Genomic DNA, 8,260 nt, shown 5'->3' on the forward strand with positions numbered 1-8,260 from the left:
CCCAAGCCTACAAGAGAAGGGCGGTTCCCTTGAAGATAAGATGACCTCACTCAAAAGATAAGATAAGATAAGATAACTAACTTATCTTATCCAAAAAGGTCACTCCACACCATTATAAATACACTGGAGCACCCAGGTATAACTCATACTCTGATTCTACTCAATACCTACTTAATACCCTTGCTAACTTAAGCATCGGAGTCCCTTGCAGGTACCCCCCACCCTCCGGGGATGAAGGATTAGCAGCACTTTCAGTCCCACAAGTCGGACACACCAGCTCCAACCGCTATACACCTCCCGGACACGTCGGCTCCGACCAACACAGAAGATCTCGACCGAGATCGACCTACAGTTTCAGGTAACCCTCGGAATACCACCCTAACAAGGATCTCCTCACCAAGTCCAACTTAGGACTATAAACCAAAGTGCTAGGTGGGAGACACCCCACCATGGTAATAGCCTTCTAACCTTCTCTCTTTTAGCTTTTATTTCATGAATAATTGGTTAGTTTGTTGGGTTGGTTAGTTTTATTTTGATGTTTATTGAGTAATTTTGGTGAAATAATGTGTTTTAGGGAGTTTTGTGATGTTTTGAGACTTGAAAACCTATTTGGGATGTCAAGATTGATGCCCTAGAGGCATAATTTTCGTGTAGGAACAAAGACCTGTGCGTGGGCACAGCCTTGTGTGGCCGCACAGAGCCCCTATTTTCCAGTTCCCGTACGTGCGCACAGCATCATGCGCTCGCACACCCTTTAACACCCCCTCTATGCCCAGCGCACGCACAGGGTGTGCGTGGTAACACCACCCTTTTTCCTCCTGTGCAACCGCACACCCTGTGTGCATTCGCACACGACCCCCTCATTTCAAAAAAAAAAGAGAAGCCACACGTGCGAGCGCACACCCTTTGTGCGCCCGCACAGCTTGAACACACCTATCTGGTCGCAGCAACCGCACCTCTTGTGTGATCGCACGCCCCCTCTTTCCTCCTTCTATGCGAGCGCACATCCCTTGTGCGTCCGCACAGGTTGCATTACACCTTCTGTTCACAGCATCCGCACGGCCCTGTGCACATGCACATCTCCTTCTTTCTCCTTGTGTGCGCCCGCACACGACCTTGTGCATCCGCACAGGTCAATTTTCGAACGTTAATTCGGAAAGACAGAGGTTCACGCTTCATTTCCCATCCTCACCCCTCTTCTCCTATTTTCTCTGAAAACCACAACCACCCCTCTTAGCCCAGCCTCCTTCCTCCGCGACCCACCTCCGGCGACCTCCACGGCGCCGCCGTTGCACCTCTTCTTTGTCTTTCTCCTCACCCTCTTTTTTTTCTCTCTCCTCTACTTTTCTTTCCCTTTCTGCCCTGCCTCTGTGCCAGGCTCCAGTCGCCTTCTTTTTCGGTGAGCTTTTGTGCCGTTAGCCACTGTCGGCGATCACCTCGCCACCCCTTTCTCAGTTCTTTTTTCCTTCTCTTTCCTTCTGCATTACAGGTTCCCTTTCTCCCCTGAACCTTATTTTTTTTACTGCTTCTTCTTGCTTATGTTTTTAATTTTGCTTTAGTCAATAAGTGGCTATTGTTTAGTTGATTTTTGTCTTCTGGAATGAATGTTGATTGCTGGTTGATTGTTTGAATCTTTTCTAGGGTGGATAACTGCTGATGTTGCTGAAACTGACTGCTGTTGTTTCTACCTGATTCTGAATGCTGCTTTTGCTTGATTTTGAAACCAAATAATGCTGCTAATTTTTGCACATATTTTGCTTGATGTAATGCTTGAATGGGAGTTTTTTGATTCGATTTTTGTGTCTGATTAGCATAGGGTTTGAATTTCCCTTTCATTTTGCGTTATGATTCCTACTTGTGCGAAGTTTTGTTAATTTTGGATGCTGCCTAAAACATCAATCTGAACTTCACCTTACCTATGCGATTATCTTGTTTGATGTGAATTGTTGATGTGCATAGCATTCTCAGCCTACCCACTATGCATTTTGTTCCGAGGGTTACCTGAAACGCGTAGCTCGGTCGTCTGGCAAGACCCGAGGTGAGGGTTCTGTGACCCGAGCTTGATGAGCCGAGCGGCTGGTGGTTGTACCTGCAATGACACTCCGATGCTTAAGTTAGCATGGGTCCAAGCAGATATTTAGTAGAATTAGAGTATGAGTTATACCTGGGTGCTCCAGTGTATTTATAGTAGTTGGTCGTGATCTTCCCTGGATAAGATATTCTTATCTTATCTTATCTTTTGGGAGTTTTATCTCTATCTTTGCGGAACCGCCTTTCCCAGGCCTTTTCGGCCTTTAGGTTTTGGGCTTCGTTCCTTTTGATGGGCCTTCTTAGCCTATTTTGTCCGAGGTCCGACCTCAGGCTTGGGCCTTGGGACGAGGTCGGGCCTTCTATGATCTTGACCGGTTTTGGGGAGCTCGGTCAGGGTATGAACAGTTTCTATTCACAAGTTCCAATCCGCTCATTTGAAAAGGATTAGTGTCAGTGATTAGAGGACATTCCAACAATGAACCCAATTACAATTTTTCCTTTAAGCATCCCAACTCAAGGGTTCCTTTCAATCAACTCCCCAACAAGTCAGGGAACTACTCGCTCATTGTGAATGTAAAACTCATAACATAGGAAAAGGAATTAAAGAAAGATATGATAAATAAAACTCAAAGGAATCAATTATAAATAAAGGTAATTCTTGTATTAATTAATTCTAAAATAATCCAATAATAAAATTACTTAAATTAGAGGACATGGAAGAGTAAAGCCAAGTAAAGAAAACGAACTAGAATTATGAAGTCTTGGTGAGATAATAACTCTTCTCAATATCCCAATGCAAAAAAGCAATAGAAATAAAATCCTAAGAACTATGAATGTGTAGAGAGAAAACCTAGAGGAGGAGTAAAAACTAGATCTAAAAACAAAAAAACTGTATAGAATGAATGTTCTCTGTTTCTGCATGTTCCCTGACTCTAATCTGTGTCTCTGGATCGAAAACTGGGTTGAAATCCGGCCCAGAAACTCTGCCAGTGACTTCTGAAATTCTGTAGATCGCGCACGTCACGCGATCGCGTCATTCATGCGGACGCGTCATTCCGGGTTTTGCTTTTCCATGCTGGCGCGTCGTCCATGCCTCCGCGTCACTTATGCTTTTCCAATCCGCGCGGTTGTGTAAGCCCTGCGGCCGCGTTACTGCGATTTCCTCTCTTTCGCGTGGTCGCGTGAGCCATGCAGCCGCGCCACTTCTCGCTGGTCATCTCCTCAATTTCTTGTGTTCCTTCCATTTTTGCAAGCTTCCTTTCCAATCTCCAACTCATTCATGCCCTATAAAGCCTGAAACACTTAACACACAGAACACGGCATTGAATGGAATAAAGGAGAATTAAAATACCTAATTAAAAGTCTCTAGGAAGTAAGTTTTCAATCATGTAATAATTTTAGGAAGGAAATATAAATGCATGCTTATTATATGAATAAGTGGATAAAGATCATGATAAAACCACACAATTAAACACATTGTAAACCATAAAGTAGTGGTTTATCAACCTCCCCACACTTAAACATTATCATGTCCTCATGCTTAGTTGGAGGAGATAAAATAAATGAGTATGAACATGTAAAAACTCATGCAATGCAATGCAACCTATATATGTGAATGCAACTATATGATTCTTGTCCACTTGATCAAGAATAAATAAGCTCTTCAAAACAATTACAAATCAAGTTCCACCAATTCAATTCTCATACAGTAAGAACAGATAAAAATGCAAGAAGGTAGCTCATGAAAGCAGGGAACATAGAATTTTAAGCATTGAACCCTCACTGATGATGTATGTATACTCTAGTCTCTCTAGTGTATAGGGTAATCACTCTATCCTTCTCTAATCATGCTCCCTAATTTTTGTTCTTCTCCTAACAATCAACAACATTTAATATACTAATGCAACATCATGAGTTCTTTTCAAGGTTGTAATGGGGCCAAGGTAAAGGTAAGGATACATATATGGTTAAGTTATATATATATTTTATATAACTTTGGAGTTTGTACCTAGCTACCCAAAATTTTCTTTCACATTCCATACTCATGTATCAACTTTTTATTTTAATTTTATCATACATGCATTGATCTTTGAATTCTTAACTCAGCATTGGGGTAATTTTGTCCCCTTATTTATTTATTGAATATTTTTTGTTTTTTTTAACATAAACATAAAAACAAACATAGAATATCAATGCACATAGATTTTTGATTCTTATAGTTTTACCTGAGTAGGTGTCCAAATTCCCATTATATTATCATGACACATTCCCTTGTTATCTTTTGTTCTCACAATTTCCCATACTTAATTAGCACACACAGTTCTATCTTAAGCTAACCAAAGATTCAAATTGGGATATATAATTGTTTTTCCGCTTAAGGCTAGTAATGTGGTAAATTACAGAACAAATGAGATTTAAAGGCTCAAAGTGGCTAACAAAGGTAATTGAAAGGGTAGGCTTAATTTGGATAAGTGAGCTAACAATTAATGGCCTCAATCATATGCAGCATATAAATATATTAAACATTGGACATATAGGATGGAACAAAATATAGATTACAATCATAGAGAAGTAAACATACAAGAATAAAACAATTATGGTTAAATGATGTAACCACGCATAAAGGCTCAAATCTCATAGGTTGTGTGTTCTTTGGCTTAAAAATCATGTTCCAAATACAACTTCAAGCAAATTTAACATAAAAGTTTTAATTAAAATTAGTGAAAAAAAAAATTTTGTTCCGAAAAAATAGAGTCTTAGAAGAAACTTATTGTCTTTTCAATCAAGTAGAACATGCATGCAACTAGTCTATTACTATGCAATTTATCCTATTCTACAAAAGAAAAACTAACTAAATATCCTAATTTATTGGTGTATAGGGAAGAGAAATTACCTCCGAAAGTCAGGTACTGACCGACCTCCCCACACTAAAGGATTTGCACCGTCCTCGGTGCCATCTGTCAGGAACAATGGTGGGCTGGTGGCAGTATCTCCACAGTTGGGACCGTCATGGCTCCCTGTGCTGGTGAAGGAAGTGGAGTCCGGAGTGCCTGGGTCCTCGTCAGGTCTGTGGTTGCTTGTGAGTAGCTCCTTGAGGTATTTGAAACGGCGGTGGTAGCAGCGCTCTCAGAGCTTTGCTTTCTTTTCTTGTTGGTCAAACCTCTTCAGTATTTGATGCAGCATCCTCTGTGGACTGGCTGGTAGTGGCAAGTGGTGGCCTGAGATATCTCCCGTTAGGGACGTACTGATCATCCCGTGGAAGTATGGCTTTGGTGTCTCTAGCTCTGTAGAAGACTCCGGCTGCTGAGACAAGATTAGAGACCAAGGCGGGGAAAGGTAGGTTGCCCACAATTTGCACGTGTCCCATAGCATTCCGGATATGTCTCGGTAAATTTAGAGGCTGGTTTGTGAGAATGCACCATAGTAGAACGGCCATGTCTGCGGTGCAGGAGGACTCATGAGTGCTCGGGAAGACGTAATGGGACATAATCTGTACCCATACGTGAGCCTCTAAGGTAAGAGCGGAAGCCGAGATTCCCTTAGGATGGGAACGATGGTATCCGAAGATCCATTTGCTGCCAAGTTGAGCGATAACTCTGAGAACAGCATCCCAGTCAAAGTTGTACGCCTGGCACTTGAGTGCGGCTTTTTGAAAAGCGTCCAATCCTTCTGGAGCAGGGGGAAGATCTAAGGTGCGCTGAATGGCCTCTTCTGTAATGGGGACTTGCTTCTGACAGACAAAGACAGACTGCAGGGTTGGTAGGTGGAAATTGGAGTAGAACTCAACTACCCAAGAAAGATTGACCTACCTCATCTGTCTCTGTAGGAAACCCCATTGTCTTCGTTCAATTTGTGACTCAACAAAAGTAGCAATATTGGGCGGGAGGATAAAAAGGTATTCATTGTTGTAGCTCCGTTCTGCTAGGATAGGGAACATCTGCTCACAGTAGTGATTGTGAAATCGCGTAGTGTCCTTTGCTGGGAAGGCTCTCTCCTTGTCATCAACCTTTATAATCCTCTTAATCTTTTTTGTTGAGGGCTTGACTGAAGTTGAGGAAGGCTCTACCACTAGTGCTCTCTTTGTTCCTCTCCTTGCTGTTGATTTGGGAGTAGCTTTCTCTTTGCCCTTCTTGGTGGCCATTCTGAAAAAGGGAAGAGAAAGTAAATTAAATTTAAAGAGATAGAGCAAGGAAGAGGATTGTATGAGTGATAATCAATGCACGGTAAAGAGGAATGAAGTGAACACATGGTCATGACAACATGTGAAAAGTTCATCAAAGGGAATAAAGCAAGTGCATGATAGGGTAAGTAGATGCAAGATGTTTATCGGCATGCTGACAAAGGCATGAGTAGCATAGATCAAGCATCACTTCGTAACAAACCATCACATTTGTATTGACAATTAAATTCAATTAATACAATAGTAAAGGGAATTTGTGAAAAGCAAGTATTGAATAGTAGAATAGAATAATGTAGAAAAGTGCATGATGCCATACAGGCGTTTTCACAAACACATAGCATGCATGGTAAATAAGGTATAGAAAGTATTAAAGTAAACAAGCAAGCACCCCTTTGAAAAGGTAATATATAATTGCCAAACAATTTTACAACAATCCACAAGCATATAATGAGAAATAATGACTCAAATAAATTTCCAACACCAAGTAAAAAGGAAGAAAGAAAGAAGAAGAAAATATGGATAGTGAAAGTAAAAGGAAAAGAAAAGAAGAGAAGATAACATAGAAAAATAAGAAGAATAATAGAAAAGTAAGGGGGGAGAAGAAAAGAAAACCTTGTTAATGGGGGTGAGAGAGAGAGTAGAAAGTGAGAAAGAAGGAAGAAGGAAGAAGGAAGAAGAGAAAATAGGATTTGGAGAAAAGAAAGATAAGATAATTGGCAAATTAGGGACGCTGTGCGGCGCAAGCGACGCGGCCGCGTGGGGAACGTGGTCGCGCGAATTGCGCTTATACTAATTGACACGGTCACGTCGTTCACGCGGTCACAAGATTAGTTTTATGCTACTGGCGCGAGGGCAGCCTCGCACTTGCACAACTCTCTGTTCGAGATTTTATTTTTTTGCCAAGTCTTGGGTCACGCGATCGCATGGGTCATGCGATCGCGTGGGTGGCTATTAGAAGGCTATGATGTGGACGCGTGAGCCATGCGTCCGCGTGGGAAGAATTGGGCATTCAGTGCCATCACGCGTCCGCATGGGAAGAATTGGGCGTTCAGCGCCAATCCAGCACCACTCTAGCACAACTTTCGGTCGTGCACCCTTTTTACGTCGAATTCCAGGGCACGCGGCCGCGTGAGTGATGCGGTCGCGTGGGGTGATTTGTGCCACTGGCACGCCTCCAGCCACGCTCCTGCATGACTCTCTGTTTGTTTCTTAAACTTTCTGATCCACCTGCGACGCGGACGCGTCAGTGATGCGGTCGCGTCGGGTAAATAATTTTTTTTTCAAAAGCATGTAAATGCAGATGCATGAAATGTACTAATAAAGAGAAGAGTTATTGAATATGAAAATAAAAAAACAAAGAAAAGAACAATCATACCATGGTAGGTTGTCTCTCACCTAGCACTTTGCTTTAACGTCCGTAAGTTGGACGCTCCACCAGCTCAGTCTTCGGCTATGTGGGGATCTTCCAAGAGGAAGATCTCGAGCTCCTTGTTTTTCTTCATCTTCTCGCCATGGTACAGCTTTAAACGATGTCCATTAACCTTGATAAGTTTTGCTCTGGAAGGATGGTGGTGGACGAAATTGTGATCACTACAACTTCGCACAACTAACCAGCAAGTGTACTGGGTCGTCCAAGTAATAAACCTTACGCGAGTAAGGGTCGATCCCACAGAGATTGTTGGTATGAAGCAAGCTATGGTCACCTTGTAAATCTCAGTTAGGCAAACTCAAATGGGTATGGTGATATACGAATAAAACATAAAGATAAAGATAGAGATACTTATGTAATTCATTGGTAGGAATTTCAGATAAGCGTATGAAGATGCTTGTCCCTTCCGTCTCTCTGCTTTCCTACTGTCTTCATCCAATCCTTCCTACTCCTTTCCATGGCAAGCTTAAGCAAGGGTTTCACCGTTGTCAGTGGCTACCTCCTATCCTCTCAGTGGAAATGTTCAACGCACCCTGTCACGGCACGACTATCCATCTGTCGGTTCTCAATCAGGCAGGAATAGAATCCAGTGATTCTTTTGCGTCTGTCACTAACGCCCC

This window comes from Arachis duranensis, chromosome 1 (assembly GCF_000817695.3).
Source record: "Arachis duranensis cultivar V14167 chromosome 1, aradu.V14167.gnm2.J7QH, whole genome shotgun sequence".
Classification (NCBI taxonomy): domain Eukaryota; kingdom Viridiplantae; phylum Streptophyta; class Magnoliopsida; order Fabales; family Fabaceae; genus Arachis; species Arachis duranensis.